General features: G+C 41.9%; 1 protein-coding gene across 4 annotated transcripts in view; it reads right to left on the bottom strand.

Annotated features, from left to right (window-relative positions):
* The window catches only part of LOC140601691 (uncharacterized), a 388,441-nt gene that overhangs the window by 165,504 nt on the left and 209,601 nt on the right, over nucleotides 1-13,336 (bottom strand). The window lies entirely within an intron of this gene.

The following is a 13,336-nucleotide window of genomic DNA, read 5'->3' as shown; positions in this document are numbered from 1 at the left end:
GGCTTTTGAAAGCCATTCATTTATTACTGGTTAATGTTTGATTGCTAATTCTGCTGCATTTTGTTGTTTATTATTCATAATAAAAATATTTAGTTCTTGTTTTGGGGGGGGGGGTTAGTTCCTATTTTCCCAGGATTTCAGGAAAGAGATGAGTACTCTGAATAAAAATCAACCAACTGAGTCCCAAAGTGGAAACAAATAAATCTAAATTGCACAATGTGGAAGATTAAAAACAAGACAGAACAAAACAAAAAGCTTAAAAAGCGGAGGAAAACGAGATTACTTAGGAAGGAATGGTAATCCAACTAATGGCAGACTTCCTCTAGGCAGCAATGGGTGCAAAAGAACAATGAAAACAATTACCTCCAAGTGCTGAGGATATTCGACTCAATCTAGAATTCTAAACCAGCAGACCATCATTCAAGAATGACAACAAAATATAGACATTTTAGAGTATTGCCCATAGATCATGGCTGAAAGTCATACCATTACAGTTTCTATGTTAGTAAGAAATATGCATTTTCTCTTTTAATTTCTTGAAAAAAGGTCTTACGCTGATATGACGGTTATCCATATTTTCTTAGACAAATTCTACTTTGATGTGATGCAAAATGTTTTAAGATTTTATTAATTTATTTGAGAGAGGGAGAGAGAGCGAGGGGGAGAAGCAGAGGGAGAGGGACAAGCAAACTCCACGCTGAGTGCAGAGCCCAAGACCCATCTGATCTTACAACCCTGAGAACAAGACCTGAGCCAAAATCAAGAGTCAGATGCTCAACCAACTGAACAACCCAGGTGCCCTATGAACAACATTTTTTTGAAGCACTGTTGTCTTTGTCTTCTTGAAACTTCTCAAAATCTGGACAGAGATTAAAATGCCAGCAACCTGAGTGCTTCCCTGATTCCCTCTCTGCCGTCAGCCCCTCTGGAGGGAGCCTGCCTGCCTGGTCCTCCCTCCAAGGATGTGACTGCTGGCTGAGGCTCTTAGAAGGGCCCAGAAGAGTTGGGTTGGCCCACAGGATGAGCCTTCCACCCCTCCCCTGCTCCCCACTGTTACAGTCCTTCTGCCTGACAGACACCTTTGCTGAAGTTACAGAAAAGCATAAGCAGGCAAAATAACTATAACAATACGCTGAAGGAGTCTCAGGGAGGAGGGTACGAAGCTAGAACAACTTCTGTTGATACTGCATAGATGAAAGCATTCAAAGAGAACTTTCCAAATGATGGATCTTATAAAAGTTAAACCATTTAGAGATGAATTAAAGGCTTCCCAGAACTGAAAAATATATGTGATTTTAAAATTTTAACAGATAAACTGAAAAGAGTACAGTAGGCATAGCTAAGTACCAATTTAGACATGAAAGATCCAGGGGAAGAATTCATTCACAATATAGAGTGAGGACACGGGTGACTGCAGTCCTCAGCTCAGTAGCCAATCCTCCATATTTTATTGCTGCCTGTAACACCGAGGTAACTGTCACTAAAATTCACAACCCCACATTATGGCTCAAAAGATGTCAAACCCCAAGGAAAATTATTGAGGCATGTCCCAGCTTCAGATGCCCAAAGAGGTATTCGCAAATAAAACATTTTAGTCAATTATTTTGCTTTGAAATTCTTTAAGGTGATACACAGAGACCAAAATGAACATTGAAGTGAGTTAGTAATTTGTTGGTGGTTTGTGTGTGTGCGGATTTCCTCTGTTTTGCATTCCTCCTATTTCAAAGAAATGAGAACTGTCTTCCCCAAAGACAGTTCAAGCACAGATAGGACTTTTTGCCACTTCTTTCTTGTTTGTCGTACAAAGAAGGTGCATTGGTATTTCATGTAATTAGATTTTTAAAAAGATTTTATTTATTTATTTGACAGAAAGAGAGCACAAAAGTCGGGTGAGGTGCAGGCAGAGGGAGGAAGCACCCCCTCCCGGAGGAGCTAGGAACCCAATATGGTGCTCAATTCCAGGACTCTGGGATCATGACCCGAGCTGAAGGCAAATGCTTAACCGATTAAGCCACTCAGGTGCTCCTGCAGCTGGATTTTTTTTTTAAATATTTTATTTATTTATTTATGATAGTCACAGAGAGAGAGAGAGAGGGGCAGAGACACAGGCAGAGGGAGAAGCAGGCTCCATGCACCGGGAGCCCGACGTGGGATTCGATCCCAGGTCTCCAGGATCGCGCCCTAGGCCAAAGGCAGGCGCCAAACCACTGCGCCACCCAGGGATCCCTGCAGTTGGATTTTTAAGGATGAATTTCCCTTTAAATAAAATCTGACTCAAAGGGAGTGAAAGGCACCATGCTGTGAGCAGGGTTAAACCACAGTTCTCCAAATCTCTGGCAAAGCGAGAGATGAAAGGTTGGAGGTGCATCTAAAGAGATAAGCCAAGAATGCTTGGCACAAACCCCACTGAGGAGATCATGATGGGCTATGGTTTCAGGAGTGGAGTCAAAGAGGCAATGGTGATACTGATTGTCATCTTGCTACGTCACAGTGCATCCACCACTCCCCAGAAAGGCCACAAGGCAGCTGCTCAGAGGTACATCACGTCTATGTGAAGAAAGCAGAAAACCTAAATCAGAAACAAGAGTCAACGAAAGATGGTGAAACAAATGGAGAAGCCAAGATGGAGTATTCCATTTGGCTCTGGGACTTCTAGCAACCCAAGGAAAAGGTGAAACATGGCGAGGTATGTGGACCCATGTTTTCCTTGGTACTTGGCTATAAACTAAATTTTTCAAATGCCCCCTTATCCAGGGGGCAATGAACAACAAGTATATCAACACGCAAAAATAAATTACTTAAAGTGGCGCTTCTGAAGGGCTGGAATCACAGTCCTCACCAGAACTTTGCAGATATGTTTTTCTTGGGTTTTTAAAGAAAATTTAATTTACAATAAATAGCTCTTATCCCTCCTCGTCTGGAACTCAGGTTGTTATTGGTTGATTTGTGCCCCCTGCTCCCCATTCATATATTGAGGGACTAACCTTCAGGACCTACACTGTGACCTTGCTTGGAGATAGGTTTTTACAGTTCATCTGGTTGAAATAAGGTTATTAGTGTGGGCTTCAGTCTAATATGATGGTGTTCTCATAAGAGGGAGAAATTTGGACATCACATCACATAAAGATGAAGCCAGAGGTAAGGATGATGCTTCTCTAAGCCAAGGAATGCCAAAGATTGCCAGCAAATCACTACAAGCTACATGGGAGGCAGGGGACAGATTCTCCTTGATTTCCTCGGAAGGAACCAAGCCTGCTGACACCTTGGTCTCAGACTTTTAGCGCCCATTCTTATTAGATGATAAATTTCTGCGGCTTAAGCCACTCAGGCTGTGATCCTTTGTTAAGGCAGCCCTTGGGAAACTAATGCACATGGCATTATGTTTTTTTCTGTTAGAGGGATCCTTCAGTGCAGCTCTGTCTAGCAGTGAACACTTCTGACCAGGGCCTGAATCGAAGATTCTAGGGATTCAATTAGCAACAAAACAGTTGAGAGAAGAACACAGTCAGGATAAATCCAAGAACAGTCCATGCCTGAGAAAATGCTCCGGATACCCAACTTCCCCAGCAACAATGCACTCACATCGGGTCTGATTCTACCCTGAAAAGTTCACATTTCTACAATAAAAAGTTCATGTGTTTTCTTTGGTCTTGTCCTACTTTATATTGGTTCCCTTTTATGACAAGAGTCCAGAGACCAGAAAGAACTGGCCCAGGACCAAATGTAAATAAAACTTGAAATCTCTGTCACTTACCTGATCCCTAATTAGGAGTAGGGAAGTCCTGCACCCAAGCCTTTGCCAGCACAGGTAATGCTGCTGCATGGTCCCAACTGCTCTTTATGACTTGGCTGCATTTTGCCAAGTATTTGCTTGGTGTCACATTTATGAGCTTACTTAAGAATCTTTTGTGCAAACGTTTTGAAGACTTACTTTGTGGACTTGCTCCAGAGCTAGATTCCTGGGGCCTACTGCATGGTATTTTAATGAGGCCAAGAGGTAAGCTTTGCCTCCTGGTTATTTTCTCCTATCTTCTTTCCTGCCCCTTCTTTCCTCCAGAAATCCCTGCTCTTCTGACAAACAAGTCAGCTACTATCTATGGGCAAAATTCTCTTGCACACCTACCACTGTCCTGCACTCTCGTGAGCATGGACCTGATGTCTATGGGGAGGCTTACAGTTCAAGACACCTATGAATGTTCCTCTATGTGCATGTGTGTGTGTGTGTGTGTGTGTGTGTGCATGCACTTCAAGGAGCACTATTTTGCTGGCCACCTGTTTTGTAGAATCCAAATATCTTAGCATTGCAAGCAAACTTCTAAAATGTCTGATGCAACTTCTACTCCAGCAACCTCAACACCAATGAAAATTTGCTCTATAGCACCTCTGCTAGCTGGTCATATAGTTCTGATGAAACTATTCCAGTATTAAGTCATCTCTGCTTTTCATATAGCCTATAAAATTCCACAGACTTCTAATTGTAGGAAGGCCTTCCACCTATTAAGATAAAACTTCTTTCTCATTTCCATTTTACTACAGCTCCTCTCCTGGACACTCTCAATGACGTGGGTGGGTACTTACAGCAAAGTGAAATGGGGAGGGCAATAAACTCAGTAATTCAGATATAAAACATCGCTGATTCTTCTCTAGATGCAAGGGCCATCTTGGTGAAAGTACCCTCAAATATCTGTATAATTTATGGGATTTCATCTCCTCATTTACCCTCCAGATTATGGAATCCCCTGGCACAGAACCGGGCTGGGCAGCTTCTGTTCATCATACGGCTGTGAATGGTAGAGTCAGAGGAAACAAAAAGTCTACCATCTTCATGAGGCAATATGCCCCGGAAGTTCCAGAGATGGTGCCAATTTAGGAGGATCCAGAAGACAGAAGTCAAGGTCAGTGGAATGAAGGCATGCCACAAAGGAAGGGGGAAAATCTAGCCAAGAAGACTGACTCTCGTGGCAGTCCTGGCATGGGGAAAGGGGTCTTCAAAGACTGACATTTTGGTCCATCAGGGGCATTTCTGCTTCCTTACATGACTTGAGGACTGTAAGACTCTTATATCCCGTTTTCTGTTTTTGAAATGTAAGTTCCCACAACATTCTGAGAAGGTTCCTGGTAAGAGGTATCTACTTCCTAAACATGGCAGATGTGCCAAGGATGGCTGGGGGAGGGGCTGAGGGCAAGGAGGCTTTGACAACAAAGGGAACACTTTGTGAAACCAACTCTAGAAGAACTGTTGAATAGGTCGGCTGACCCAGAGAGAAGTTACCCAGTTCTGGCCTGGGTCAGAATGCTCTGCAGAACTCTGGATTTCTACCAGATCATCATTGTTTTACATACTTCCATCGTTTCACAAACTATTTCGTACTTCCTTGCACTTTAACAGAATCATTTTATTTGAACAACTCAGAAGACAGCAAGGACAGAGAGTCCTAAGCTTTTTGACAGATGAGAGAATTGGGAAGTTAAGTGATTTCCTCCAAACCACATAGGGAGTTAATGCTAGAGAGAAGTTTAACCTTGATCTCTTGATCTTTCTGTTTTTATTTATATAAGTGAATGAGGTGAGTGAGTTTCACTCCTTGAACTGTCCCAGCTCAATACCATATGACTGTGACTAAGGAGACCACATCCAGGGGGATGTGACCTGTCACTCAGCTGAGGCACTTAGTTTCTCCACTATAGGTTGTCTTGATAGACTGAGCTAGAGTGCCATTCATTAAATAACTTGGTCAGCATATTTTTGCATTTTCTTCATCAGGGTGAAAATGGACTTTAGACATTAGAGAATAATATGAAGTATTCATGCAAAGGTAAAAGCAGTGTCCAGAATACAAGTCGAATCCTCCTTGTTCTATTTATACGTGTAAATTATTTAACCACACCAGTTACATTACCAGTTGGGAATGTCTCCACCTGACTAAATATATATTAGCACACATTGGCATCAATCTCCATTAACATAATATTAGCCATTATGGGAGCATTACAACATCATCCTACTCACAAATGTGACACAGAGTAGTGTCACAGACACCTCCATGCACGGGCCCTTAAGTCAAAATGGAAAGTTAAAAACACCTTCTGCAGGCAGCCACTGGCATTACTTCATATTTACATTAGTTTTGCTAATCTAGTCAAGTGAACTTTTTCCCTAAGAAAATGTAATAGGAATATTTTATTTGAAAATTTTATGTGGTAAGCAGCTGTCTAAAGTCTTAATTCCTGTTTTCAGTAGGGTAAGTGGTAAATGCAACCAGGAAGAAAAAAAAAAACCCTGCAGTTTCCCAAGTGCTATTGAGGGCAGCAGGCAGTGGAAAATCCGTGCAAAGTCTTTCCAGGAAAACGTTTCTACAGATCACTATGCAAGTACTTAAATGTTGGTGTAGAAAAATATCTCTACCTTTCTTAATGAGATTGAGCAAAAGAGTTGAAAAATCCCCCCCTCCCCACCCCAGCAATCAGGAACTAGGCAGAGAGAGAGGCAGCAAACTGCAAAAGTCACACAGCAGGAGAGTGATCACATTCAGGGAGGCAGGCCCTGATCCAGGTGGCAATCTGCATCCATTGTCCCTTTGCCCCACCTAGTACTGATCTTGGGGGGCCTTGCAGTGAGGACAGCAGGAGGTAAGTACCCCTGCCATTGCCCTGGCCACATTTGGTCACATGCCCCCAACATTTGCCCTGCCCTGGCATACCTCTCATGTTACTGACCAATTACAAAGCAAATGTGGACCATGTTGCAGCTTTGCTGTTCTCTGTCGTAGAAAAGCAAGAGGGAGCAGGAGCATAGTTTGTATTTACCTACATCTTGCATGACTTAAATGAGGTAAATTGGTGGAGTAAAAAGAAGATTTTAGGGAATAGTTAGGTAAGGGTTCCTGCCTTTTTTTTTTAATTTATTTATTTATGATAGTCACACAGAGAGAGAGAGAGAGAAAGAGAGAGAGAGAGAGGCAGAGACACAGGCAGAGGGAGAAGCAGGCTCCATGCACCGGGAGCTCGATGTGGGATTCGATCCCGGGTCTCCAGGATCGCACCCTGGGCCAAAGGCAGGCGCCAAACTGCTGCGCCACCCAGGGATCCCAGGTTCCTGCCTCTGTTCAGGTATAACTTTGGAAAAATTACCCAATCCCTGAGCCTCTTAAACTAGGACAATAATATTTTTCTTATAATTTTTCCTAGGAATTAAATAGTATACTTATATCAAGCTTGCCCTGAAGGAGTTACTCGGTATAGTAATCTATAATTATAATTTTATATAGAAATGTAAAACATAAAAATATACAGATAAAATATATCTGTATTTTATAGAATAATAACATGCAATAATCTCATTGGCTGCCATGTTTTTTGATGCAAGAGGAGTCTTTATTTTTTATTTTAATATTTTATTTAAATTCAATTTGCTAACATATATGGACTTTGAGATGGAAGAATTGATGGCCCCAGGAGCACAGGATAGGCCTTAGAAAAAAGTATAACATGCACAGGAACCCTGTGCCAGCCCTGCAAGCATCCCCGTCTTCACTGTAATTATGTGGAGCTCTAGGAGAGTCTGATTCAGAAAAGTCTAGAACCCACTATAGCTAAGGGCTTTACTTCCCTGCTCCCTCGTTTCCTTTTTTTCTTTTTTTTTTTTTCTAACTGTGTGTTAAGACCAATGCCTTCCTCACAGGACAGTTTGTGGATTAAACAGAATCATGTATGTAAAAGCTCTCCACATATAAGGCATTGATATTCTTAATAAATGGATGGTGTTTGAGCATTGATGAATGAGATTGTACCCAAAGATATTGAGAGAACAATAGAAAGAGAAATAATGTGAAGGGAGATGACCACAGGCAAAAGGTATCAACAAATTGGATTGAGAAAAAGACTGGAATCAAATTAGTTGGAAAAGCATGGTTGCAGAAGGCAGAAAACCAAGTACCAGGGGTGTGTCCTCAAAAATTAGTCCAGCTACCTGCCTGGAGCTAGATGGGAGCCATGCGGAGGAGGAGTATCCAAGGTTGGGGGGAGGGGGCGGTCAACCAAGCAGGCAGGGAGTCAAGAGAGAAAGTGAGGACCCATGGACAAGTGTCTTTATTGGGAATCAGATGTGAGAGAATTTTATTGCTGTATATGATTATCACTAGGTTACAGTTAGGGGAAGGCAAGAAGGGGAACTTGGGGCAGGAACCAGCCTTATCAGACTGAAACTCCTGGTCCCACCTGGTGGCATGTTCACAGCCTGGAGGTGTGGATGTTGAGGCAGCAGGAAAATGTGAAGTTTCAACATTGACAGTACAGAATTTAGTTGTTTCATCTACATTATGGCTCCAGTAGCAAGAAAAGTATGCATATCCTCCATTGACACATCCAAGTTAAAAGATAGGAGGTGATCCTAAAAAGAAAAGCCATTCCTAGAGAGAGAAGATTATGGGAAAGTCATAGAGAAATTTGGGGCCAAAAATATCCTTGGGAAATGTTTTTCTCTTACATTTTTGGCCTAAGAGGCATTAAAACTGAGAATTTTTATATATGAGTTATAGTGGGATACAGGTGACTGAGTTCACCATGCACTCACATACACATCTGCACACTCACACACACACACACACACACACACACACATGCACACGCACACACACACACACTAGGTCATTTGTTTCCTGATGAATCCCCAAAGGGACTGCTACAGTACTTGGCACAGAGTATTTTCTCAATAAATACTCATAGAGATCATGTGGCATAAGTTAATAGATGAATAAACAAATGAATTTTTAAAATGAATGAATGGATGGATGGATGGATGGATGGATGGATGGAGATGCGGAGTAAGAGAGAGACAAAGAGAGAAAGAAATGTTACTCTCTGACTTCAGAATCAGGATTCAGAGGAGTGGAATGTGAGCCAAGCTGCCTATTCAATGGGCTTTTAGTTTGGCTTAGGAGGAAACTCTTCAATTCTTTGGATATAGGGTGATGTGTGTATGTGAAAGGAGCAACCTGGAGTCAGCAAGTCCAAGGAAAATCAAAGAGGTACAGAGCCAAAATGTCTACATCTTTGTGGTACATTTCATTTTTCTTACACACTCAAAAAAGCAAAACCTATTTGTAGCAAATGTATCAAAACATCTGCCTGTGGAGCTATGGAATGTGGCATGTGGTTATAAGCAGGTCATCTTATAGCCCCATGACACAATTCGGCCATCTGTAAAATATGATAAAATCACCCACTCGCACTGCTTACAGGTATCCTTGAAAGGTTGAGAAGCACAGTCAGTAACTCAGACCACATTCTCTGTGAGAAACCTAAAGGACTGTCACCAGGCTAATTGTCCCATTGGGGAATAAGGGGATTTCTAATCATAGACATTATCCCGATATGCCAGTGAGAGGGCCAAGTCCACCTCTCCTTGGCGGAATACTTCAAGGAGATAAGTAAAAACTAATATCAACTTATCATTAAGTTGGGGGCTGCACTCACTAACCCTACATGAGCTAAATGCCAATTATTAAAGGGAGTGAATAGTGGGACTTCGAGCTCATTGAAAAAAATCTCTGACTGCAGGTCAGAAGAATCAGGTTTAAGTCCAAGTTGTGCCACTTAGAAGTTGTATGATCCTGATCAAGTTACTTAATCTCACTTCCTGATTAATCCCATAAGTCCCATGTCAGACACACAACACCCTAGGCCCTGAATGAACAGGAGAATGAAGGGCGTTATCCAAATCAAACAATATTGTGCATGTGCACATTCTGTGCAACACTTAAGGCACTACATGGAGGTCTGATTACTATTTTCCTAATACTTGATATTCTATAACTCAATCTGAATCCCCAAAACTGGATTGATGGCTCAATAGGGCCATGTGGGCAGAGATTGAACTGTTAACTTGGGGTGCAAGTTGGGTTTTCCTCTCATGAAGATTTTCCCAGCTAGGCTATCCAGAAATTGCAATCAAAGAGACACTACCTTGGAATCCTTGTGGTGCATGCATGTGTGCGTGTGTGAGATAAAGGTGATGTGTGGCTATGAACAGGACAGTAATGGCCACACAACTTCTCTCACTGCTCAAGTACATTAACAAATGAAATCTTTCTTCTTATTGCCTGTTTAGTTTAATTTTTCTCCCCTACCAACTCACTTGAGCCAAAAGAGAGGCAAGAATTTTCCACCTTGCTGCTTAATTGGCAGTCTGACATTTGGCCTCTTGCACCTCTCAAAAGTTTGGCCACAATGACTAGCCTTCTTCACGCCAAGCAGCATTAGCGCTCTGTTAACACTAGGCAGCGGCACAAGCAAAAAGTCCCCTTGTGGGAACAATGTGACTTCATGTAGCTGACATCTGAGCAAAGAAAACACCAAAGAAGTCTGGACAGTTTCTTTATGAGCAAACAGGAAGCAGAGAGAGCTAACACGTGGTCTAATTCAAGAAGTTGGTGAGTTGCTGTGGATACCTTGGTGATAGAATTGCAGAAACTGATAGGGATGCACATGAGTTTAAGCATCCGCAGTGCATGTTTGGGAGGGGGCATGTGGTGGTGGTTGATGGAGGGAAGCAAGCCTGCAACATAATGTACCAGCCTTTCAACACTTTCCCTACGTGCTTCATGGTCTGGCTTTCCACAGGCTTCTCTCATGCCCTTTTAATACAACTTTGCAAACAACTGCCATGCTCAAGTCTTTGTTGGAAATTATTGAATACACACCACTTTTGGAGAATATGCCTTGGAAAATGGCTGCTCTCCATGCTTTGCCCCCCGTTACTGTTTAGAGAGACCTGTCTATGGTCTCTGATAGAGGTCTGTCTATGGTCTATGATATCTGAGGATTCCAAATCTATCATCCACAGAGCAGGAAGGACAGGGACCAACCATTGCTGCTGGTTTGGGATTTCATGCCCAACTGACTGGATAATAAAGATAATTGTGTTTTTACAAAGACAGAGAACTCAACTAATTAGCAGAAACAGTTCAATATGTCCATCCTTCTCCATGAAAACTGCCAGAGCCCCACTGGGGTTGCTCCAGGCTCCTCATTTGGGTCCTGCCGTCTATACTCTCTAGGAGAACCACTTCTTTTCCTGCTCCTTTTCTCCATCAACCATGAGTAAAGCCCAGAGACATTCTACTTTTTTGTTTTATTTCATTCTGAGCTCTTAACATCATCAGCAAATCCTAACAACCATGCCTTTCTAGCATAAATTCAGGGAAAAGCCTCAGGTAAATGAAAAATTTGCCATCATGTGTCCCTCTCTGTGCCATTGGCCTCCAACCTCCCATACAAGGGGCCATATTCCCCATATTGCTTCTCTCTCCCCCCCTTTCATAGGCATCTTTTATTTACAGTTAAGACAGGATTTCTCCACCTCCACACTATTGACATTTGGGGATGATTAATTCTTTGTCGGTGAGTGGAGGCTGTCCTGTACACTGGAAGAGGCTTAGTAGCATCACTGGCTTCTACGTATTAGATGCTGGTAGCACCCTCTCTCCAGTTATGACAACTAAAAATGTCTTAAGACTGTGATAAATGTCTTCTTGGGGACACCATCACCCCAGGTGGATAACTTGCACCAAAGGGACCTCAACAGTGATCCTTTTCCAGGAAATTAACAATGAGCTGTCTTATAATGATAGAATTTGGGGCACTCACCAGCTTAATGCCCTTCTTGGGGATCCTGAGGTCACTTAATGAAGGCAGCCTCTTCCTGAGGTTAAGGCAGCCCCTGCAGCCATTAGCTGGTTTATCAGAATTATATATAAATGAGACCTATAATAAAACAATCACAAGCATTTGGCCCAAAGCAGTAGCACTTTCAGGTGTAAAACCTCCTATTCATTGGACTTCTGGGCCAGTGCACTCCCTTAAGATCACAGAACAACTCTCAGCGAGGCAGAAGGGATGCTCTCCACTCCTCAGATGATGTGTTTTCAGGCTCAGGATATACAACTATAAAATCCAGCACTTAGGAGCCAGTATCTATATGCAGAGTCTCACACAATTTTCAGCCCTAACCTGAAGGTGATGTCATCAACCAAGGCACATATTCTACACCTCGTTTTCCCGTGGTAGGATTTACACTTTCCTGGAGAATGTTGAGTTGGCAAAGAGTGTCGAAAGTGAGCAGCAAAGACCCAAGGCAGGCACAAACTATTCTTTAAGAGTAAAGTCCTATTCCTGTGTGGTTTGTGATCAGCCAAAATGTGAGCACTTCAGCACATTTTGTGCAGTGTAAAATCATTTACCATGGTATGAGTGAGGGCTGCTTTAAATAGAATGAAAGAAAATTACTATTGCAGTAAGGAAGCTGGCTAATGAGCATTTGCTTGAGGCAGAGTCCTTTCAGGGATCTAGCAAACTCAGACAACTGCCTGAAACCCAATATCAGGTCTACCGATTGGCTTGGGTGACTCCAATCACAGAAAACAAGAGATGTGAGTGGAGAGTCTGAGTCTATGAACTCTTGTGAAGTTAAGACAAAGAGTCTATCTTCTTTTCCGTTGAACAAAAAAATGATCTCCTAATGAAAATAAAAAGAACTTTACCAGAGTTTTTTAAGAATTAAATTTATAGGGGACCCTGGGTGGCTCAGTCAATTAAGCATGATCTCAGGGTCCTAGGATCAAGCCCCGCATCCATCTCTCTACTCAGCGGGGAGTCTGCTTCTTCCTCTCATTCTCCCTCTGTGATCTCTCTCTTTGTCTCCCTCAAATAAATAAATGAAATCTTTAAAAAAAAAAAAGAATTAAATTTATGTGTTTGGCCAATTGTGTTAATAGAACATTTACAATCCATTCATTTGGACTTAAAATTTTTTCAAGTCTATTAAATTTATACAGCAAATCCCATTGCTACTTATGAAATTTAAAATGTTGAATGATGTATCCTAAATCCTGAGAGGTTAACTTCCAATATGGGTTTAATTTTTTAAAACTCAACCTCAACAGTGCGAATCACTTCATATCTGGGAAGACTGACTTTTTTCCCCATGTTGAGGATAGATCATTGAATCACAAAGCAAAGCTTTAACCTGGCACTTGGCAAATCCAAAGGCACTTCACTCTTCTGGCAATGTGATCTTTCTGCTAGAAAAAAAAAATTAACTAGTGGTATGATTTTTGAAAACCTCTGGCTTTGGGATTAGTGCCTATGCAACTGGGTTGGAGGTAGTGCATTCTTTCTTGGCCATATGAGCTACATATTAATCATACAGAGTGGAGTTAATGCAAAGACCAAACATGAAGCCAAAGCCCAACACTTTTTAACCAAAAAGGAGAGAAGTACATCATGGAAGATGTAACATCATATTCTGTTGCTTGGATTAAAAAAAAAAAGTCTTATG

The sequence above is a fragment of the Canis lupus genome, chromosome 12, assembly GCF_048164855.1.
Source record: "Canis lupus baileyi chromosome 12, mCanLup2.hap1, whole genome shotgun sequence".
In the NCBI taxonomy this organism is placed as follows: Eukaryota; Metazoa; Chordata; class Mammalia; order Carnivora; family Canidae; genus Canis; species Canis lupus.
This window is presented reverse-complemented; position numbering and strand designations above follow the sequence as displayed.